Source organism: Macaca nemestrina, chromosome 7 (assembly GCF_043159975.1).
Source record: "Macaca nemestrina isolate mMacNem1 chromosome 7, mMacNem.hap1, whole genome shotgun sequence".
Classification (NCBI taxonomy): Eukaryota; Metazoa; Chordata; class Mammalia; order Primates; family Cercopithecidae; genus Macaca; species Macaca nemestrina.
Window position 1 is genome coordinate 54,725,814 of NC_092131.1, and position 24,914 is coordinate 54,750,727.

At 41.1% G+C, this 24,914-nt stretch overlaps 1 protein-coding gene and 1 long non-coding RNA gene across 5 annotated transcripts in view; one reads left to right on the forward strand and one right to left on the reverse strand.

Moving 5' to 3' along the window:
- Positions 1 to 24,914, reverse strand: part of LOC139364290 (uncharacterized) — a 216,298-nt gene that overhangs the window by 87,487 nt on the left and 103,897 nt on the right. The window lies entirely within an intron of this gene.
- Positions 1 to 24,914, forward strand: part of LOC105481808 (uncharacterized) — a 71,194-nt gene that overhangs the window by 13,705 nt on the left and 32,575 nt on the right. The window contains exon 2 of the long non-coding RNA XR_011625878.1: positions 13,128 to 13,208. This is a non-coding gene — a long non-coding RNA (uncharacterized lncRNA). The remainder of the gene's footprint in view (positions 1 to 13,127; positions 13,209 to 24,914) is intronic.

Consider the following 24,914-nt stretch of genomic DNA (forward strand, 5'->3'; position numbering starts at 1 on the left):
ATATTCAAGGTGAAGAATAATGAAAGACAATCAGCTCTATGAAATAATGGATTGTACTATAAAGATACCATAATTAAGAAAGAATGATAATAGTAGAATAGCAGCTATATCAAGGGAAGAAGACACCCAGAAATAGAGCCAAGTAGGTATGTGACATATGATAAATACTACATTTCAAATCTGTGGGAAAATAGATTGTTCTTATCGAATTGTAAATATAATTGGTAAATTATTTGGGATAAGAATTAAGATGGATCCTTACCTTATACCTAATACCAAAAAAAAAAAAAAAAAAAAAAAACTCAGCTATACTGTAAAAAAAAAAGGAAGCCATAACAAAGCTAAAAAAGAAGTGAATTTTGAGGAGCCTTGTTGGTTTGCGTGCTTGATTATTCTTAGAATTACGGATTGAAGAAGGCCTTTCAAATCATGATACAGAGGAGAAGATTGGGAGATTTAGATCTGTAGATGTGGATGAACAGATTTCTACAAGTAATATCTTACCAGATGCCTTATTGTATTTTATTTATTTTATTTTATTTTATTTATACAAAGTCTGTTCCTGTTGCCCCAGGCTGGAGTGCAGAGGCATGATCTTGGCTGACTGCAACCTCCACCTCCTGGGTTCAAGTGATTCTCATGTCTCAGCTACCCGAGTAGCTGGGATTACAGGCATGCACTACCATGCCCAGCTAATTGTATTTTTAGTAGAGAGGGGAGTTTTGCCATGTCTTGGCCAGGCTGGTCTTAAACTCCTGGCCTCAAGCAATCTGCCTGCCTCAGCCCCCCCAAAGTGCTGGGATTACAGGTTAGAGCCACTGCACCTGGCCAGATGCCTCATTTTAAAAAGATAAAAGCAGATACATTTTGACTGACAGTGAATGAACCCTGGAACCCTCCCTGACTGCAGTGCCTGAAACATTTCCACAGAACGCCTGGGGTAGAATGGAATTCTATAAGATTATTAATTAAAATGCAGGTTCCTGGGCCCCATCCTTTACCCACTGAAGGAGAATCTCTGGAGCTAGGACTTTGAGTTTCAAGCAAACCTCAATAAATACTCAGGTATGCTACATTTTGAGGGTCACCATATGGCCCTAAGCAATAGGGAAAACAGTTTGAAAGGAGAACAGCGATCACCTAACAATAGATTCAGGAGCAACTGGGTCCTTAAACTTGTTCAAAGCCAGCCCAGAACCACCTCTAGGGAGAAGAGTCCCCAGAGGCTGGGAAGCAGATAGTTTGAGATGGAGAATTTAAGCATAACTTGAGAGCACGTCTTGGGAGAGTGAGCAATCAAAAGTGCAATGAGATGTTATTTAACACCTTGTATTCTAGAAGCTGAGAACAAACTGAAAGCGAAAAGCTTGTAATAAGTAATAAAAATTGCCCAAGGTGGCCAAAATATTAGAAACACTAAACCAAGTGGTAGAAGAGCTGACTTAAGTCAGTAACAAAAACATACTATTTGTGTTTAATCACCTTGTATACTTTACCAGATTTGCTTCAAATAAACTATTTTGCAAGTTCTCATCTACTTTTAAGTTTTTTACTTTTATAATCTCAAAAATATTATCCTTTCCTTGTAAAAATTTAAACCACACTGAAATATTTTCAGTAAAAATCCCCCATGCCCTCAGGGACAACTGTAATGAAGTTTGTGTATTTTTCTGATTATTTTTCTATGCACAAGTCATATATTTTATAATACTATTACAATTACATAAAAATAGCAACATATTATAAAACTGTTCTGTAACTTGATTTTTAACAATACTTTGTGGACATTTTTTCCTCTCACAATGTAGAAGTTATACCTCATTCTTTTAAATGGCCAAAGAATATTATGTATTTTGCAATTTTGGAGGAGAAGGTGAGGTTAACTTATGCCCACTCAATATTTTGATAAAACACATAAATGTGTGTTATTCCCAATTATATTCAAGTTTGCATATACTGCCTGTGTGCTTTGAATTAATAACAGATCACTAATTGTCTGGTGGAAACTTCCGGTAAAGTCAAAGCACCTAAGGGGAACTTGAAAGCTTTTGGGATGTTCAACCTTCCTCTGGATATTGGACACGTTTCTTAGTATCTCAGTGATTAGAGAGATAGTATTTTTTCATGGCAAAAATTGAGCAAATAAAACAATGAAAACAGAAAAACCAAACCACTCAAGATAAATGTTTTCAAAATTTCAGGGTATTTGATCCCACAGTGAATAATAACCACCATCAAACACTGATCATCTATTAAATGCCAGGTGCATACATGGGTCACTTCATTTAATCACCATGACAACCCATGGGAATATCCTTATTATCCCTAAAATGTGAACTCTCTTAGTTATGATACCTTTCCCATTTAACATTCCACATTCTTATAATACTAAAAGGCTCATGGACACTGCTTTCCCTCATAGGATTTCTGCATAGATAACAGAGGTCTGGAATTTACATCTAGATCTCTTCTGAAGTTGATAAATACATGCACAATCAAGAAAGACCATCTTCAACTAAATTAAGGGACAGCTAACTCTCAACACAGATTTTTTTTTTTTTTTTTTTTTTTTAAGACGGAGTCTCCCTCTGTCTCTTCCAGGCTGGAGTGGAGTGGTGGGATCTCAGTTCATTGCAGCCTCTGCCTCCCGGGTTCAAGTGATTCTCCTATCTCAGCCTCCCAGGTAGCTGGGACTAAAGGCATGCACCACCACGCCCAGCTAATTTTGTATTTTTAGTAGAGATGGGGTTTCACCATGTTAACCAGGCTGGTCTTGAACTCCTGACCTCAGGTGATCCACCCACCTCGCCTTCCCAAAGTGCTGGGATTACAGGCGTGAGCCACCGCGCCCGGCCTCAACACAGACTTTTTAATAAATAGTTTTCTCTATAGCACAATGGAATTTGATTTCCGAACAACAGGAGAGCCTTTCTGTAGGAACTGCGCACATCATTAGAAGTGCCCAACTTCCTCTTTTAAGCTAGTACTGCCCTTCATTTTGCCTGAGCTCAGGAAAATGACAGATAGGGGTCCCCTGCCAGGTGATCACTGACCCAAGGGCTGTTCATCCCTGGGGGAGTTGGCGTTTTCTGACCTAGCCTGGGACACAAAGATGAGCCAATTTTCCTCTCAAGATTTTGAACTTATTTGAACTTGGAAAGATTGAAGCTGTTAGCAGGAGGAGATGAAGCAAAATATTTATGAGTAATAGAGAGCCTAGAGGGACCAGTAGGGCCCTGAAAACCCCTGATAATATAGCACAATGTAGGAAAGGGCTTCAGCATAAAGGAGAAATTCAAAGTCTTAAAAGCAGCTTGGGACCTGGGCTGCTATCACTGTCCTGACCACCGGGCTGCAGGCTGAGGGGTCCTGGGCCCCAGCACAGTGACAACAGCAGGGAAGCCCTCACACTGACTTCTGTGAGGCACCGAAAGCAGGAGACACCAGTTCAGATGAGCACTAGGCAGAACTCTTGCTTTAGTCAGTATCACCCTACCCAACTATTTGAGCTCAGTAAGAGTCACAAATTAATATCTGTGTAGCATGAGGATGCTCATTACTTCCTAATCCGGATTTACATAGCTATTTGAACTAGCTACACATAACTATTTAATCAATGTGCATTGATACTTCTACTAAAGCTAGTCAGTAAATACAATTATAGGCTATAAAGTTTTAGCCAAAGGTCATCCACCTATAAATATTTTACATAAATGCCCAGTGATTCTTTGGCCAAGAAAATAGGGTCACCTAATGTACCTACAACATATGTACAATATAACCTCCCAGTTGAAATACATTTGAATGGCTATGAGGAGTTTTAGATTTCAAACACCACTTGAAAATATACCTACTAAAAGCAAGTGATGGGGTTCTACCTATCTTTGCTCTTACTCTTTCTTACTCTCTCGGATACTCACAAATCTGTTGGGCCTTAGATCTTTATTGGCTGGGAACATAAGGCATGCCTTTTGAGTTCCATAAGGAGCTGTTAGCTTTGCAACTAGAAGAAGAAAAAGTTCCATAGCATCTACTATGCCCCTAGTCCTAGAAATTTCATTTAGTTATTCAAAAGACAAAAATTGAGTTTCTACTCTGTGTTTCCTTTATGGAGCAAGGTGACATATAAGAGTAGATCCAAGTTTTATAAGCTATCCTAGGTTTTCAAAACACCTACCTGAAATATATTCCACCCCAAAGGTATACTAAAATCTCTGTAAGAGAGAGGCCTGAGTGTGTGCATTTTCAAAACAATTTTCTAGAGGATTCTGATATTCTTACTCTCATTCCCAGCCCCACTCTCCATTGCTAGTTAGAACTATGATGCAGACAATAGGGATTCAATCATAAAATTATGTGGTTTATCTTAAGAATGGAAAATAAAAACATGGTTAATGAAACATCGTTAAAAATAATACATCTTTTTATAGGTTTTATCATGCTCATTTTGGTATGCTAAGGCTATGCATAGTTTAGGCATGTTAAAGTGAACTAAATATGGCCTGAGAAGGACTCCGTACTTGTATTTGTGGACTAACTGCAACCTATATTGAAAACCTAACTAAGAGTATGCACCTATAACAATACCTGAGTCTTGGCCAATCCCAGTGGCCGTACTTCAACCATTCATACACTGCTGAGTGTTCAAACTGTGTTCAAATAAGGCAAAAGCCAACCTGTAACCAATCCAGCCGTTCTGTACCTCACTTCTGATTTCTACATGTCATTTCCAGTTTTTCGTCTAGAAATCTCCTTCCACCACGTGGCTGTGCTGGAGTTGCTGTCAATGTGCCGTAATTCTGGGGGCTGCCCGATTTGCGAATCGTTCATTGATCAATTAAACTCCTTTAAATATAATTCAGTTGAAGTTTTTCTTTTATCAGGTACTAGTTTGGCTGCTGTAAAAGAGAGTTCCAAAATATAGTAACATAGAAAAAAGTTTTATCTCTCACATAAAGGCCTGAAAAGTGAGCCGGGCGCGGTGGCTCACACCTGTAATCTTAGCACTTTAGGAGGCCGAGGCGGGCAGATCACAAGGTCAGGGGATCCAGACCATCCTGGCTAACACAGTGAAACCCCGTCTCTACTGAAAATACAAAAAATTAGCCGGGCGTGGTGGCACTCGCCTGTAATCCCAGCTACTCAGTAGTCTGAGGCAGGAGAATCGCTTGAACCCGGGAGGCAGAGGTTACAGTGAGCAGAGATCACACCACTGCACTCCAGCCTGAGTGATAAAGCAAGACTGTCTCAAAAACAAAAGCAAGAAAAAAATCCTGAAAAGTGGCCCAGGGTTTGTTGACTGACCCCATAATTATCATAGACCTATGTTCCTCCCATTTTGCTGCTTTGACATCCTCTGCTTGAGGCTTTCATGGTGACTGCTCTAGTCTCTCCATTACCTCTGCAGTCCAGCCAGTGGCAAGGGGCTCAGGGGAGGAGAGGACATGGTCCTTTTTCATAAGAACCCAACCCAGAAGTTGGATTGAGCCACACATCACAAACATTTACCTCCCGGATAACACGGTCATGTTATCAAGCCTAACAAACATATAGGCAGCCTATGTCCCATTAGAATTGTTATTATTGAGATAAAATGGGAGAGGAGAGACACTGGATACAATTAGCAATTTCTGTCACACATTACTAATAGAAGTCTGGAAGTGAAATGAAGTCTGCCTCAGTTTTAACAAGGAGCAAAAGTGCAACACTCACTCTGCTTCTCAGGATTGTTTTTGCTGTGAACTGTCCTAGTTTGAGTACCTTGGGAAACAGACTCTTGGAGGAGATTTGTGTGCAGAAGATTTGCTGGGAAGTGTTTCTCAGGAATAGCGCCTGTGAGGGAACAAAGCTGGACTGGGCAGGGGGAGGAGTTGAAGTGTGATGCAGTCACAGAGGCCTCTGACGATCCCATGGAGAGCTCTGGAGCTAGGACGGCCTTTTTTATGTTGGCCCTAAATTGAAGCAAGGGGCCAGATCTTTGTACCCCCCTGTCCACTGCATTAACCTGTTCGAGGATCCAGACTGCCTTTGAGGAGGAGGTTTAATCCTGGGTATGGCGGCTCCCTTAGGACAGCATTTCTCAGCCTCAGCACTTTTGACATTCTGGAATGGATAATTATTGTAGGATACTGTGCATTGTAGGATTTTAGGAGCATCCCTGAGCTCTACTCACTCGATGTTAGTAGCATGGGCCCCCCCTCAGTTGTAACAACCAAAAATGACCCTAGACATTGCCAAATATCCACTGTGGGGCAAAATCACCCCCACTAGCAATCAATGCCTTAGGCCAAGGGCAATGCTTACAGATAAATTCAGCTGTAAGCCATCACAGCCAATCTTCCCAACAGTTGGGAGAGTAAGTGCCTCAGTCCTAAAAGGGGCATCTAGGACAGTGACTACAAGATCACACAATTAAGGACAATGCTGGAGCTTCTGCATCCCCATCCAGTGCTCTTTTCTCGGAAAAGTATTTATAATTTACACAGTTCAAAAGCAAGAATAACTGATCTGGCCAGATAATCCTACAAGCTTAAGAAGGAGCCTAAGGAAAAGGCCCAGAGACTCTGAACTACGATTAAAAACTCATCAGCCAAGAGGAAATTCAAAGACAGCACGAGGACCTGGGTTTCCAGAATAGATGCACAAAAAGAGAATGGGGAATAAGCGAAGACCTGTTAGCACTCAGCTGCATTCGTGTGGAGTAGAAAGCTCCAGTGCTGACGCTTCATTACATTCTTCGTGCCAGTCCTTTTCTGAAAGTAGTGCTCTCCTAGGCCCATAGGTAGCCTAACTTTTCACCCACGTCTCGGAAAAAGCTCTGCAGCCCCATCACTCACTTCCCTCCACCTTGCCTCACAACCACCCCTTCCGGCCTCTTCAGACCTACTCGGTGCCTGCCTTCAGTTTCTCAGGCCCCCTGAGCAATCCTGTTTCCTGGACGCTCTCCGTGCCTGCAGCCACATTCCTCCAGGAAATCTTGGGATAAGAGACTACACAATTGGGAGGAGGGGGAATGAGGACTTGGAGGTTCGTGCTTTCCTTCCTCAGCCTGAGAAGCAACTGGTTTCCTACCAGTAACTAGATATTGAATGGACCAGCCTGACATGAAAAACCATGATGAGATCAAAATGACCACAGCAGGACTTTTTTTTTTTTTTACTTCAGAGCAAAAATACATGAGAGTGGGGAGAAAAAAGAAAAACCTGGTCAGTGTGAAACATTCCCCAGGAGTCACCTGTTGGCTTTTTTCCAAGAATGAGGAAGGGGTGGTCTGGTCAAAGCTACATGCTTAATGGGCTGTCCCATCCAAGGATCCTGCTTCTTCTCAGGAACTCGGAGGCCAGGTGCTGCATCTTCGATGTGGACCTATTCCTTCCAAACACTGTTGCCAACTGGTTCTTTCACACCACTGTGCCTAGGCCAAATTCAGCATCAGCAGGCACTGGTGAAAATATGACTAGACAATTCACAACAAGCAAGAAGGCTATGTTGCTCTTTGTTAATGCTACACACCCTCTTTCAGATATTTTCTTTAATATGCCATTTGTACTATAGCTAAATTCAACTGAGCACCTAGTGTGTATCTGCTCTAAGACTATGACCTTGACATGTGTTATCTTTTCAATCACATAAACCAAAAGTCTCACCCCCATCCCCGTTTTACAGATGAGGAAACTGAGGCATAAAGTCCAAGGTCAATTCCCAGAGGATGATGGCCATGGAGTTTGAACCCAGGAAATGTGGCTCCAGAGCCCTCTTGCTACCGTGAGGTCCACCCCGCTGGGTGCCCCTCCTCCCGGCCACACTTGTCTCCTACAGAGGAGAATGGAGGTGAACAGGGTTGTTCGCCTTTGCGAGGGTACAAGCATAGAAACTAGCCTTAACCTCCCAGCAAGGGTCAGACACAAAAACTAACCACAGGAACACTTTCTTGCCAATCAAATCTTGCCAAACACCAAGCAATTTTGTGCATCAGACTCAGAGGGCAACAAGCCAGGTGAGATAATCTACAAAATTTGCTTTTAAAAGGGCTGGAGAGGAAGCCGAAGGGGTCTGCTCTCCCTGAATATCCCACAGAGTGATCCAGAGCATGCGAATTTTCCCGATTTGAATGATTCTTTTTGAAATAGAAATGTAAAACTACCTTCAGTTTGCTCTTTTGCCAGGCCAAAATTACTTCCTTTCTATAAACACTCTAAAAATATTGACTGTCTGCCCCATAACCAAGTGAGTGTTTGCTTTAATTTATGGTATTCCAAATTGAGAGAGTACTGAAGTCAGAGTCAGAAAATCCAACTTTGACAAATCTGGCAGTTTGGACCCGAGCTACTCATTTCCCTTCACTGGGCCTTAGCGCTTTCATCCACAAGTGGCAACGATGCCGTGTGCAAAATGAAAAGCCACATGGCGCAGTGGTGACGAGCTCAGGCTCAGCAGTCAGCCTCATGCTTGGGTCCTGACTTTACCCCTTCCTAGGGTGTGACATTAAACTTGTTATTTAACATCCCTGGGTCTCAATTTTCTCATTTTAAACTAGGGATAATTATAGTGCCAATCTGGGGGGTTGTCATAATTAAAGAAGGTGTACATGTAAAGCTCTTAACACAGAGCCCAGAACATGGCACACAGGCACCTTCCATCAAATTATAAAGGTCTATGGAAATCAAAGTTATATTCTGCCTGTTAGTTTTCACTCTCAAATGCTACCACTCGATATCACCTTGCTTTTCTTTGAAATAATTAAATATTTAAATGCGAGTTTTCCAAGAAAAAAAAAGTTTACTTTTGTTTTTCTTTGCTGAAATTTCTAAAGGTGCCTTATATCCATCTAAAAAAGAGCTCTTTCTAACTTGTGTCTTTCACAACCAAATTTTCTGTTGGAAAGGAAACCAACATAAACTTTTATAATTTTAATGGCTCAAGGTAATTTTCCTTATTAGTTAGGGTAGTTCTAGCTGCTGTAAGAGGTAAACTCAGAAATCTCAGCAACTTAGTATGTTTTGTTTATTTATGTGAGCTTCTTTTTTTCTTTTCTTTTTTTTTGTTTTGAGACAGAGTCTCACTCTGTCACCCAGGCTAGAATGCAGTGGCATTATCTTGACTCACTACAACCTCCACCTTCCTGGTTCAAGTAATTCTTATGCCTCAGCCTCCCAAGTGTCTGCGATTACAGGCATGCATCACCACACCTGGCTAATTTTTGTATTTTTAGCGGAGGGGGTTTCACCATGTTGGCCAGGCTGGTCTCAAACTCCTGACCTCAGGTGATCCGCCCACCTCGGCCTCCCAAAGTGCTGGGATTACAAGCATGAGTCACTGTGCCCAACCTATGTGAGCTTATTTTATGTATGAAACAAAACAGATGTTCCTATTCAGTGTACATGACTGTGTGTGAAGTAGGAGGGAGTAGGCGCAAAGGCTTTTTACGACATTAAAAAAAAGGGATACGTCACTTCCATTCATGTTCCACTCATTGGACATATGGCCCCACTCCGACGCAAGAGGGGTCTAGGAAAAGTAGCTGGCCCCAGGCTGAGAAGCCACTCCTAGCACCTGTGAACAGCTACCCATCCCTGCCTCACCCTCTGAATAGAAGTTATAGTCATGTATTCAGATGTTTCATTTCTTTGCCATCTGTTAGATAGCTTTTCTACACAAATAAGTAGTAGTCCTAGAGTTCAAGTCTCCCAAATAAGATAAACTTGAACCTGAACAATTTGAGATCTCAAGTTGAATCTCACTGCTTATTTCACTGTCTTCCTGTGCTAATCCATGCAGAACAGACCTGTGTAAATTCAAAGTTTGTCATTAATTACTATTCAACGTGTCTACATCCTAATAACTTAATTTCTTATTTAAGAAAAAGACATAAAACACTGGGAATGGTGTCAAGTGGGTGATAAACGCTCAATATCAAGTAGTTATTTTATGGTGAAAATATGAAGTGAAAGAGGCTAGAGGAGAGTGAAGAGTAGGAGCCGGTGGAACCATAACCCTCTGAGACCACATTGTTTCAAATGCCTAACCCTCCAGTGGAGTGACTCACTCTTCCCAACTTGGCACGACCCTCCCGGCTGTGATCTAGATCGCACACCCCATCCCTTCTTCACTGACATGGTCAGAGACACACAGAAGCCCTTTGCTCTACTCTTCCCTCTGTACAACAGTGCTATGGGTTTTGCTGGCAGATAGTAAAATTTAGAAATGTTCATCTATTCTGTATTTTTCTAGTGGGCTATATAATAGATTCTCAACTATTCCCTCTGCCTCATAAGCTTTTCCAAGGGATAATTTGGTTGAGTTTTTTTTTTTTTCTTTTATGTCTTAGTACATGACTACATGGAACAGCCTTTGAGTACAAATCATTATTTTTCTTGTTGCCACGGTGTTTATCATTTCTTCACAAATACTCTGAACAACATCCAGGAAAACTACATTTTGTCCCCTCCCTCTTAAAGCCTTCACCATATTTTTTTATCTAATATTTCTTTTATTCAAGATGATTCAACCATTAAAATTAAAGCCTTTAAGGAAAATATCAAAGGGGGAAATTAGCTCATATTCAGTGAAACTGGATTGGTAAGGGGACTCGGAGTTGCCACGAAACAAACATACCAGGAAGTCAACTTATTTACCACTTTTATTTATTCTCAGAAGTGGATTTTAAGTTTCAGGTGATTCATCTACTAAGACATCTCCCAACAACAGTGCCTACTTTCTTAAGAAATTAAACCTACAATATTTTATTGGTTAATTTAAGAACAAATCCCTAAGATGTCAATCAAGAACAATTTTTCCCTTCTATTTTTTTTTTACATTTAGATTTGGACAGATGATTTGATGGGGCAGGAGAACTGAGTTTTCTTCGTTTCAGGGCCTATTCACCTCTCTCGTTGCTTTTTATTATAGTTAGGCATTCCTAATGTGCTAGGGACTTTCTGAGTCATTTGTGACAAAATTCCTTCTCTCTGTGACCTTGGAAATAATAAGGACATGTCCATAGAGTTTGTCTAGACACTCATGGTAAGGACAGCATTCTTTAGAAATCACCATAGGACACAAACAGAAGCTACAGGATCCAAGGAAGTCCCAATCCCTGGAGAGATGGTTTCAGATGTTGCACATGGAAACTGCCATTGTAAGAACAAGCAGAAATGTAACCAAGATAGTCATCCATATTAGGAAAAGTTCCCTGCTATGTAAAGCTGATATTTTAGTCATCTTACGATGTCAAATTCACCTCAAAAACTGTAAGGCAATACAAAACAAAACACCCACCAGCACCATAGGAATATGCAGCATACTGTAAGAATTATATCAGCTCATTTGGATGTCAAGAACTACACATCATTGTCACAGAGAACTGCAAAAAATTTTCTTAAATTGGAAAAAGATACAGAATCCTCGTTACCACAGGTACCACAGGTACCACAACAATCTGCAAATTGAGGGCTACGTTTGCCAGACATGCATTCCCTGAAAGAATAATCTCTTTGACAATGGATCATTCTCTCCTAAGCAATTTGCTGAATCGACTAAAATCTGGCCAAAAGAATTCCAACCGGTGCCTCCACAGAACAACATGGCGTCCGTATGGCACTCACTAACCCAAGGCAGGGCCTAGAATATGGGGCTGCTTAGCAATGTGTTGGAATCCAAATGTATACACTACGATTAAAATGTACCTTTATTTTCTGTTACCAATCTCAGGCTGTTTTCTGCAATTTCATTCCCTGATTCCTTGAGAAGGGAGACGGAGTAGTGGTGGTGGTGGAGAAAAGGAGATGGCAAAGAAAGGATTTTCAAATCACCCATTAATGATAACTCAATCTCTCACTTAAAAGAATATCTGGTCAACTCAATCTCATGGTTCACTAGCTTTTCAAAGCCTAATCTCCTAACAGAGTGGATTCTTCATGCCTTAGGAGGACTGCCCTCTCCCTGTCCCGACCACATGAAGATGATATCTTGGTGCAGAGCTAAGCTTAAATATCCTCATGGAATGGATAAAAGAACCCCTGATATACAGGTTATTCTCTGCTCAAGGTTTCTTAGCCAGAATATTTCTGGGCCTTAGTCTCTGTTGACACTCTTGCCACTGTGCAGGTCACATCAGCTGCCATGATATGAGGCCTGTACTCTCAGGATGGGCGGGCAATGAATGGAAATTGCTTCTAGGGGACTCATAGGACCCCTCTCAGCTCTCCCTGGTGCCATGGCTCCTCTGAGTTGTGGCTGCCACTCCCACTCAGTCCCCACTCTGGGAAGACCACTTACGAAGTTCCTTCTTTCTTTGCGTCAGTCATCTGGTTGGCAAGGTTACCAGCAAGCACTTTCAGCCACTTCCCACATGCATCATGGAGGAAGCCAGGACACAGTCAGAGCATCTGCGTTCCTTAGGTGACATGCATAAGCATTAGAGAACAAGGGGCTCCGTCTCAGGCCTCTTTCTGCCTGAGCATTTCACACTGCCATTACCGCCCTAATGCACTTGCCCATGAAGACACAAGGAGAACCCTGAATGCAGTCTCCTCATAGTTATCAGTGGGAATCAGGGGATGGGTAGCCTCTCCTTCTAGCTATCCCCTCAACTATCTGATATATCTGCTTTATTTCCAACACCACCTGGCCCTTACACACACAGGCTGAGATATAAGGCAACATCTTCACCCCATTCTTGACCCTGTTTCATCTCCTCCTTCCTTCTGTAGAAGAAGGCTTTCCACTTCTTCCTACTTGGTAGACACACCTCTTACATGATATTAACTGTCTCCTCCACCCTTTGACACATAGTCCACGAAGCTGGGCCCTTAATATTTTAAGCGGGTATTTGGAGTTTTTAAAAAAACACTTGGCTGTCTTGATAAAAGCAAGGTTTAAAGATGTGTGGTGTTGCTGTGAGTGCAAACCTTCTTACACTGGAAGTCAGTGGCTGAATATGGAGTTGTTTTTCCTCTTTTCATTACTGCTTAAATGGTCTGAATTTTCCCCAAGGTAACAGATGCCTTTGGTTGAACAGGTGTAAGATTGAAGACAAACGTGAAAAAGAAAAACTCTTTAAAATATTGTCAAACCAACACCCTTTCTTCCCTTCCCATCCTTTCTTCCAATTCTTTCTTTCATTGCAGGAAAGAATGAAAATATGTCAGCATCCAAGGAAGAGGCAGTGAGGAGTGCAGCAGCTTACTCAGGAGCCAGGAAGCAAAATGGTGAGCAAGAGAGGGCAGGAGGAGGAGGATGAAGTATGTGGAGACAGGTAATACTGAGCAGATTAGGTAACTGATTGATCAAATAAATGAATATATTGAGGGTAATATGAACCAGGTTTCTTACTGTCTGAAGAGGAATTTTGAAATGTGAAAAAGGTACAGGCTAAAATAAACCCTGGAGTATAAGATTGAAATTTTAGGTGTGAACTCATGAATTTTTATAGATGGGTAGACAAATACTCATTAATTTTTATTGACAGGTAGATAGATAGAATAACAGATTGATAGCTGGAGAAACTGTCATAGATGTGTGTGTGTGGGATGGCTTTTTCTGATGGATCAGTTTGGCTAAGCTAAACTACAGTCCCCAGAAGTCCCTTTCTACTATGTTTCTGATTAGGGTGGGTTACAAGAGCTATTCTCTCATGAGAACTGAAGGACAGAAAGCAGAGTCGTGTTGAAGCATATATATACCTTTTCCCAGTTATTCGAACACTAATCTAAGTGCTAAGTGCTGCTGTGAAGGAATTTTGCAGATGTGATTAAAGTCCTTAATCAGTTGGCTTTAATCAAATGGGAGATGCTACTTGTTGGGCCTGACTTAATCAGTTGAAAGGTGTCTAAAAGAAGGCTTAGTATATCACTAAGTGAAAGAAACCCATCTGAGAAAGCATAGCCTATGATTACAACTGTATGACATTCTGAAAAAGGGAAAACTGTGGAGACATTGAAAGGATCAGTGGTTGCCCAGGGTTGAGAGGGAGAGAGGTATAAATAGAGCACAGAGGATTTTAAGGCAGTGAAACTGTTCTGTATGACACCACAAAAATGGATACATGTCATTATACATTTGTGCAAACCCATAGAATGTACAACACCAAGACTGAACCCTAATATAAACTATGGAATTTGGGTGACAAAGATGTGTCAGTGTACATTTATCAACTGCAACAAATGTAGCACTCTGGTGCAGGATGTCAATAGAGAGAAAGTTTGTGCATATATGGAGATGGAGACATATGGGAACACAGTACTTCCCTCTCAATTTTGCTGTGAACCTAAAACTACTCTAAAAAATAATGTCTCTTAATTAAAAAAAAAAAGAGGGCCTAAGCCTACCCTGATCAAACAGCATCTGGTCTGCAATTCCTCTCCCTTTCCCCTGATCTTCCTTCCTTACTGCTCCCTATGTAGAAAAAAAGCTTCAGTTTGTGCCCACAGGTGTCCAGCTCCCAACAATTGCATAAGCCAATTCCCTCTGTGTGTGTGGGTGTGTGTGTGTAGTACACTGGTTCTGCTTCTCTGTTCAACCCTTATAGAATATATGTTTGTGTGTGAGTGTATATTTGTATGTATGTGTATGTATACCTACATATAGAGCTTGTCCTGTCCTCTGAGAGTGTCTAGGAGCAGTAACACCCCAATAGTAATAAGTATATCTAGCATCCTATCCAGACCTACATTTTTAAATACCATCTTCCACTGCTAGGAACAAGGACTTCTGGAGAAATGGCTGATTACAGGCTCGGGGTAGGGAAAGTATGAGGTAAGCCTCGAATACATTGTTATGCTAGGAAGTAGGAAATGCTTAAGGAATGATAGGGACCTGTCAAAGGGACACAGAAGCCAGGTTTAGGGGGTTCACACTGGCCAAATCTAGGACAATTTGTGCATCAAAATAAATTAGCATATCTAATTATAATTCATGAAGCAAAATAGAAAACCATAAAATTGCACTTACAGAAATAAATGAGTAAATAAAGAAATGAGTAGAACGGAGAAACCACTATTTGCAGTATAATGCCAATTAATCAATGTAGATCAAATGATGGGAATGGATAATCACCATCTGGCACCATTTGGTAGTTGATATAGACAGGAATCACCAATGGAAGCTGGACACAGGTTTGCATAGAGACAGTATATTATTTATAATATTGGGCAATTCTGCCACAAAATATTAATCAAATGCAGAGGGAAAATCTGACTTCTCCAGATGAGCACAGCATCATTTCTGTGGTTCTCCTGCTAAGAATATATGACCTGAGTCTGGTCATGTGGAAACAGCAAACAGACTCACGTTGAGGGACATGCTGCATATATAGTGAAGGCCTGTCATCTTTAAGACAGAAGAACTGGTCCAGATTGATGGAGAGTGACGGTGCATGACAACTGTATTCAATGTGTGTTCCTGGATAAAGTCCTGGTCCAGAAAATAAAAAGACACATTGTTAGGACAGTTTGCAAATTTTGGATGGGTCTGTGCCTCAGACAGCCACATTGCGTCAATGTTGATGTAATCAGGATTTGTGAGGGTTGAATGATGGTTAAGACGGAGAACATCCTTATTTTTAATAGGTACACACTGTAGTGTTTAAGAGTTATGAGCCATCATGTCAAAACAAAATAAATAGGTAAATAAACAAAAAAAATGTGAGGAACCTTGGGTATCAAGGATCTGGGAGTTCTCTATACAGTTCTTGGAACTTTTCAATAGGTTTGAAATTATTTCAAAATTTTAAAACACTAAAAACTTAAATGCAATGTTTTCATTACAGTGATTCAAAAGGGAAAAACTGAAGGCATGTATACTAAAGTAGTTCCAAGTAAATTCACACATTGTTTTTGTGGGGAGTAATTAAATGAGAAACATAGAGCTTGGGTGAGTTCTTCAAAGAAAAACAGGATATCATCCTTTTCATCATGTCATAAAGTATGATGTTGACAGTGAAATGACCTATAGCACTGTATGAGTCAAATGTTGCTTCTGCGGACTTTAAAAAGTATGCTGATAAACAGAGTGAATTAGTTTTCTATCACTATGTAGCAAATTACCACAAGTTCATTGGTTTAAAACAATGCACATTTATTATCTCATAGTTTCTGTGAGTGAGGGATCTAGGCACAGTGTAACTAGGTTCTCTGCTCAGGATTTCACTAGGCAGGATTCAAAATGTGACTGAGTCTGCATTCTCACGTGGAGAGGAAGGTCTCTCTCAAGCTCATTCAGGTTGTTGGAATTAAGTTCCCTGATGATGGGCCAGGGCACCCTCAGATCCTAGATGTGGCTGAATCCTCTAGGAGGTCCTTTCAGTCCTCACCCCGTAGACTTCCACAGGCAGTTCACATGCCTCCCCCTGCAGCCCATCAGGAAAAGCTCTCTGATGCTTTATCTGTTTTTAAGTGTCTACCTGATTAGGTTGAACCCCCACAGATTAAGAAACAGGGCTTTCTCCTGCAAAGGTCATGGCCTTTCTCCTCATCCTCTTTGCTAGGGTTTGTCTGTGGTAACAAATCCACCAGACAAATGTCCAGGCAGCAGATTAGGGCAAGGTGTAAAGAAATTTCATGACAAAACACTGAACACAATCAGTAATGTACAAGTACACAGATCAGCCACAGTTTGTCTTCCAATGTGGATGACAGCCCCTTCTTTGCCCCCCTCGGTAGTGGTAAGGTAGGATTCTTTCTGGCTTTCTCTAGGGCTTATTCTTGAGCTTGGACTTGACAAGCCCTCTTCCATCCTGAGCCACGATGATGCCATGGGTGTTGCTAAGGTAACACCAAATGCTATAACAGATAAACTCTGAAAACTTTTGATTAACTCAAAGTCATCTGATTAGAAACCTAATTACAAGGCTGATATCCTGTTATGTCCACAGGTGTCCCACACGCGCAAGGGGAGGGCATTATACAAGATGTGAGTCATTAGATGTCATCTTAGAATTCTGCTTTACACACAAAATAAGCTACTTTTACTGCTTGGACCTCTCAGATCATGAGTCTCACTCTGTATCAATGTGACTCATTAGAGAGAAAAAATCCAAAACAGTACCATTTTCTTGTTCAATCATGACACATCGTAGCATTTGAGGGAACTACACTATTGATTAACTCGTGAATAGCCCTCAATACTTTTTACTTTCTTCTTGGTCATGTAAGTCAAAAGAGCTGACTATAATTATTTTCTGAAAGGACTAAAAAGGGTTTTCTTCCTCAGCATCCTTGATCAGAGTCTATAAACCTAAATCTGTGTTAATACTGACCTGGAGAAAAGATGATAAATAAGAGAAATGGATTTAAAACAATTTTTTTTTTTCTACCAAGCACCTACAGTCACTGACTCTCACCTTCCAGACCAGTTGAAGGTTCTGGTTAAGACTGTGGTGCAGGACTCACATCTGTAAAACTAACACTTGCCTTCAGGTTCAAATGATAGAGTTGGCTTTTCTGATGTACATGCCTCAGGAGTCTTGAGTCAGGACTTCACAGACTCACTTCCTGATTCTGAGATCTCCCAAGACCCTGACCACTGCTCTTGGAGTGCTCTCCCTCCCACTCTAATGGACTAAGCTTTGACCCTGCCAGGGGCAAACCATGGTCATGAGTCCTGTGCCATTGCTTTCTTCCCACCTGGCTTTATGGCTTGGCCATTAACACTAGTATCACATAAACCCAAAGAGAGAACAGAAAGATGGAGAAGATATGAGGGAGAGTGATGAGGTGAAAACCAAGTAACAATAGAGTCTGCCAACAATGCCAATCTCCCCAGCCATGCCGCAGTTCTTCAGCACAGTTTCAGGCATTCCTTGTCTTACAACTCACTCCCCACATCCTTGCCACCATCCCCAAATGAAAGCTAAGAAACACCACCCACTCCCACCTAAAGAACAGCTTCAGTTTGTTCTGCTACATAGATCAGACTACCCAAGAGGATAATTAGACACTTGACTTTATGAAGTGGCCTGTATTTTGAGTGGTTTTTTTTTTGTTTCCCACCCCCCCATCCCCCCCCACCCAGAAAATAATGAGGAGAGAACAACCCTTATGAATAAGAAAAGAAAAAAAGCAAGTCGTAACTTTGGATGGCTTGAACATCCAGTCACTGAGTTTTCCTTGAGGTAATCTGACCTAGCTAGATCCTAGATATGGAATCTGCCCACTCAACACTTTTAAAAGTTGCTTAGTTTTTAAGAAAACCTGGACTGTCAACCAACAGAGTAGAAAGACTTGCAGTGCCCTTAAATCAACCAAGGGAGATCTAAAAATCAAAATCTCCCTGACATTAGTCACTAGCAATAAATGTTCAAATACCCAAGGAAATTGGGCTCTCTTCCACAAAGGTCTTGACCTTTACCTCACTACGTTCTTCTGGGGCTTATCTATAGTGATAGATCTACCAGATAAACATTCAGTCACCAGTTTAGGGCACAGTATAGAGAAATTTCACGACAAAACACTAATTACAATGAGTAACGTACAAGTATACAGATCAACTATGGTTTGTCTTTCAATATGAGCCACAGCCCCTTCCTTGGCCATTCTGGTCCCTAGTAAGGTAATATTCCTCCTGGCTGATTTCTCCAGGGTTTATTCTTGAGCTCAGACTTAACCAGGCTACTGCAATCCTAAGCCACGATGATGTTATTTGTGTTATTAAGGTAATTGCTATGACTGATAAACTCAGAAATTTTGTTCCACGCAATCACTCAGGAACCAGACTGTCAAAGGCTCTGCTGACTTCAGCACCTGGTTTCCAAAGTCACCCTGACCATTGACATATAGCCAGCAGAGGGGGAATGATGATGGTAGTCACCTAGGAAGCATTGATGGGCCAGGCCTAGAAGTGATGTACATGACTTCACCTGGCATTCCACTGGCCAGAACTCAGTCACCTGGTCCCACCTGAATGCAAAGGTGGTTGGGAAATGCAGTCCCCATTTGAGCAGCAACTTCCCAGAAATAGTACTCCATGGAAGAGAAGCATGCATCATGTGTGGACAGCAATCTAGATCTGCTACAATGAAGACAGTGGTAGTTGGTGGTAGCAACTACCATTTACTGTGTTCTAGGCCCCTGATAAGTGCTGGACAAATAGTTTCTCCCTGAATCCTCAAAATAACCCTATGATATTTTATTATCCCACTTTTAAAGACAAGTAGGCTGAGGCTCAGAGAAGAATAAGTTAATTGCCCAAAATCACCTGAGTAGCCCAGGAAGAAACAAGGGCTAAAATCCCAGACTATCTAACCATAAAGCCCACATTCTCCAGCACTACTCCACACTGCTTCCATTATGTTAGGCTATAGTGACTTGATTAGTTTTTTTTCCTCTTTGAGTTGTTTATCTTACTGCCAGAGAAGTTTCTACTCACCACAGAACTTGGAACTCCCTAGTTTGGGAATTGTCTAGGGTCTATAAAATTCCTTTGTAGCTTGAAGCCAATTCTTTCTTTCCATGAAATGATCCCTGGATCTCCCACTCATCAAAACCTCCTTAAACTGGGCTCTCTCGTTTCTTGAATGCACAGCCCCAGGTCAGCTCCCTGGGGCTGCTCCTCACACCCAAGTCTTTCTTAATGTACTTGCCTGAGTCATTGAATATATTTTTTGTTAAACTTAGAGCCTGTACAAAAAGAAGGTTTCTCAAAAATGTCCTGTCACTTTCCATAGGGCTCTCCCAAACTCTGAGATGTCACAAATCTTTCCTACTCACTCTCTCCCTGAAACACTGTTTTAAGGCTCTGTCTTGCAATCTATTACTTTTCTTTCTCTCTTGAGAAATAACACCTTCAAAACCTAACATGTTTAAAATTGCTCTAACTTAGGTCCACACGACATTCATCTTGAAGAGGCTAGGGTGAAATTGGGGAAAAAATTAGTAACACTGGGGGCTGCAAATGTCTTCAGTTTGGCAGATTTGTTTTTTATTGTGAGGCAATTCAACCAGCCAATGTGAAGGGCTTTTTTACAGAAATTCAATGGAAGTTTCAGTCTCGCTTTTTGAAGTATAAAAAAAATTGTAAATGACCCATTTCAGATCTTTGTTTGTTTATTTCAATAACAAAAGCCTGATTCCTTTTCCTCTCAGAACCCTAAACCATATTTTCAGGGAACTTCTCAGATCCTTGCCTGAGAACTTGGAACAGTCCAAGTGACAGAGCTTTTGTCAGCTTTTTCATTGACCTACAAAATCCTATTTTACTTTGGTTCTCTTTTTTCAGTCCTTTTAATTGGGAGTGACTTTTTTTCTTTTCCATGGTAACATTTAACATGTCATGTCTCCCTCCCTCCTAGTGAGCTCACACTTGAATGTCAAGAGATCTTGACACTAGAAAGCCTCACCATACTGGTTTTTTCTTCAAGAATCTTCATGAACTTACCCAAATGTGACCACATAATGGAGAGAGGGAGAGGGATAGAAAGAGAAGAGATTAGAGTATGTGTGCGTGTGTGTGTGTGTGTGTGTGTGTGTGTGTGTGTGTGTGTGTCCATTTTTGGCAACCCAGAGCCTATTTTCCAGAGCCAGCTATAGCACCTACTATGTCCCCACAGTAATCACACCCCCAAGGAATGTTCCAGCCAGAATCAGAATCAGGCTTGGTCTCTGAGTCAGCCGTACAAAGTTCTCACCTTTTGTGGAGGAGTGGAGGAGCTCTGGGCCAATGTGACTCACAAAAAAAAAACAAAAACTCTTATTTCTCTGTGCCTAGAGGCCAAAATTACCATTGCCATTCTAAGTAGTCAATAAAAGGCATAGGGGACATTCAGTTAAATGTGGCAGATTGAATGTGTATATTTACCTTCACTGTTTGCCAAATGCCACAAAAATTACAAAAAGGAGCAAATAAAATGCATAAATCCACAAGGAAGAGAACAATAAGGAAAATTAGAATAATTAAGTTTTAGAAGCTGAAAAGCAAATGGACTACTGTCTTAGCAGACGTGAAAAAAATAAAATCTAAGCTAGCAGTGGGAAAAAGCCAGAAACACATTGATCTGGACTCAAGAACTGGAGTCTCTTAGCACCTCTTAAAGAAGGAGTGAAGACAAGCCTGAAAACGAATGGATTTTTTTGAAAGTCTGTACAAAGCAGTATTTCCATTATCTGCTGCTGCATAAAACCTACCCCAAAACTTAGTGGCTGAAAACAACCATTTTGTTTTGCACACAATTTTATGGGTTAGGAATTAAGGAAGGGCTCAGCTGGCCAGATCGTCTCTGATCCTGGTGGCATCAGCTGGGGCAGCTGAAGCAGGAGAATCCATTTCCAATATGGCCTTAGCACTCACATTCTGGCAACTCAGTGATCCTTGATGCCTCTCTCTTTCTCTTCGCTCCTCTCTTCACTCTCCCAGTGAAATCTCATTCTCCAGAGCCGTTCCCATGGCTTGGGTTTCTCACAGCAGAAGCCTCAGGATAGTTGCACTTCTTACTGCCTTCCAAGAAGCAGCAAGGAGAAGTTGCCAGACTAATTAAAAACCAAACCCGGAAGTGGCCCAGCATCATTTCCACTGTACTCTGTTGGTCGAAGAAGTCCCAGGGTCCACCAGATTTGAGAGAGTGGAGGAATAGACTCCACATTTTAATGAGAGAGGACACAGTCACATCGGAGGAAGAGCACATAGGATGAGAGATGCTGTTGTGGCCATTGTTGAAAAATGCAAAGAACTACAGTCCACCTTTTAACCACAGTACTTCACATCATTCCCAGTGCAAAATACATCCACCCCACACCCAAGACGGCAAAGTCTCATCCCATTATAGCGTCAGCTCAAATCCAGGATCTCAGCATATGCATTAGATCCAGGTATAGATTCCTCAGGAACAGCTTCAGGCACAATTTCCCAGGTACAGCTCCTTAAACTCAGTTCTCTGGAACTGAAGATCTGTAAACTATAGAGATAAGTAATCTGCCCCCCACAAATACCCAACATACAACACACAGCATATAGAATGAGAAATATTGTTCTGGCCATTTTAGAAAAGAACATATGCCACAGGCAGTTAGACCACTCCCCTACAGTCAGGCAACCATCTCTCATTCACCCAAGGAAAACACGAGATGTTCTCTGGAGAGGGTCTGTGGATTCAGGGACAGCAGGCTAAGTTGAAGGTAGAAATGCTGAATGGAAAACAAAAAACCAAGCGAAGTTTATGTGATGAATAGTGAAACCCGTAACTCCCATTTCCTCATTCCTTGTCCCCAGAATGCTGGTAGCTACGCTCATTTTCTGAGGAGAAAACCTCTCTGAAAAAAACTGACCAGCCCAAAGAAAAAAACCCTATAGGTAATGTCATTTTGAGGACCCCAGTGAGGAAGCCCATTTCAATGACTCCACAGGTCAGGCTACCTCCCAATAAGGCTTACCCATACCACACAGAACTAACATCCAGCCCTCTTTTTTTTTTTTTTTTTTTTTTTTTCAATCATCAGGCTTTTGAATAAAAGCTAAGATCCATGAATCATCACATATTTAAGGAAAGCTACAAACATGGAAGCATGAGATTGAAAAATGTTAGGGCTCTGAAACCACATACATACTCCATGGAGCCAATGCAAACTTTGCATTCATCAAAAGAAAAGATGCTGTTTTTAAAAAGTTAATTTTCCTCAAAGTTATAAGTTTAAAAACTAAAATAACTCATGATATATAAAAATAACTTTTCAGCAGCAAGCATCTTTAGCTCTTTTAGCTACTTTTATTAATTACCTTCATATTTCTAACTAATATGCCTGTATGAATATTTCTGAATGTTTTCATGTTAGATATCATCTATTCACTTTCTAAAATAAAAGGAGTTAGCCCTTTTATGTGAGATGAGGCATGTGTGTTATAGGAAATTACATCATCAGAATGTTTGCAGTAAAGAATAGTTTGTTCACTTAATGATACAAGGCACTGATATAACAGGACTTTTTAATTCAACTTAGAGCACAGATGCTCCTGGGGAAGTCAACAGAGCTGCTTTACCTCAGTTTCAGTTTCCTCCCAATAATGTAGGTAAAAATAGAGGGACTTTCTGAAAGATAAAAGAAACAGAGACCCCAATCCTTTTACTCTGAGGTTTAAATTTATTAAAATCTCTCTGAGACTAGGGTGCCCCTTACTGAAGCTAGATGGCAGTAAAGACCACCAAGTCTCCTGAAAAAACATCCTCTATGAGAGTTGGAAATTAAACCAGGCTAACACTGTGAATCAGAAGTCTCTATAGGCTCCTAGAGCTCATCCCTACTCACTAGATCCCTTACCTGGTGGCAGCACAATTTCATCCTGAGGGTGGAGAGTGGGAGAAGGATGAGGACTGAAAAACTACCTATCAGGTACTATGCTTATTACCTGGGTGACGAAATAATCTGTACACCAAACACCCCGTGACATGTAATTTGCCAATATAACAAACCTGCACATGTACCCCTGAACCTAAAATAAAAGTTAAAAAGTAAATAAGAATTCCCAATACTATAATTAATGACAGTTCATCTACATTGATTATTAAGTATAAAATACATGATTCACTCATTAGTGATATATAGCTACATTGATTATTAAGTATAAAATACAATTCATTCATTGTAATTTTGTGTCTTTTCAATGAATTTGAAGTTTTCACAATCCGTGTTAAAAGAATCCTTTCAAATGTTACTAAAATGGAAACTCCTGAGGATAGATAGACTGAATTGCCAGCTGATATCATCTTCTTGGTGTATGGAAAAAAATCTCATGGTCCTTAAGTCTACTGATTATCCAAATGTCAAATATTTAAGTGGCCTTGAGAATGATACCTTGAATATTGCCATACATACAAGCTGAGGATGTTTTGTTACAAGTAATGGGAACCAACTCTGGCTAACATAAGGCCAAAAGGGATTTGTGAAAGGGATGTGGCAAGAGTTCACAGAACTATAAGAACAGATGAACGACCAGGCCTCAGGAAGAACATGAACAGTCTCAGCTGCACCTGCAGCAGTGTGTGGGTCCCTCTCTAAGATACTTCAGGCAGATCACTTTTGCATTCACTGTCTACCTACAGAGAGACTCCAGATTCCCCAGGGGTTGGGGCTAGGAATCTGCACATGGCCAAGGAGAGGCAGTTCAGGAAGAGAGGAGAGTGGGAGGGTTGTTAGCAGAAAAGGGGAGAAGAGGTTTTGGGCGGAAGAAACAACAGCCCGTGTACCAGGCAGCCCGAGTCTCATTTTTTCTAATTGCCTAGCTTCACTTTTAAGATTCTAGATGTCATCCCCAAGCAGAGAGTAAACCAACGTTAAATGGCTGACATCCGAATTGTGCAACAGTTTTCTTGAAGAGAATGTTACATGTTACATGCATGGACTTTAGAGTCAGATATCCTGGGTTCCAATCCCAGTTTGGCCTTAATGGTGCCTTGGACATTTTCTAAAGGATCAGTGTATCTAGCCACTCTCGACCTTTCTGAGATTTGGTTTCACAGTAAAATGCAGAAAATGTTTACATGTTTCAGTTAATATGCCCTGGGTAATAGATCATAAGACCCAAATGAATAATGGAATTTAATGTCTTATATAACTGAAAAGCCCAGTAGTACGGAAGTCTTCAGTGGCTCAATAATCTCACTGAATACCCAGCTTTTTTCCATTGTCTGCTCTGCTCTTGGTAACATCCAACCACCCCAAGGCTGGCTGTACTGTGATGGAAAAGTTGGCTCTCAGAAGCTTCTGGACTTTCATATTTCCTCATTCATATTCAATAAACAGAGGTCTCTTCCCTAACCATCTAACAAAAGTTCTGGACCTCCCTTTAATTGGGCCATCTTTGTTCATATGCCACCAACTGGCAAGATAAATGGGATCTGGGAATTAGAACAAACTGCAATAGGAGAGGGGCCGAAAGGATACTACAGCGGCAACCACAGTCCTCAAATCCTTCATGTCATCTCCTAGAGGCAA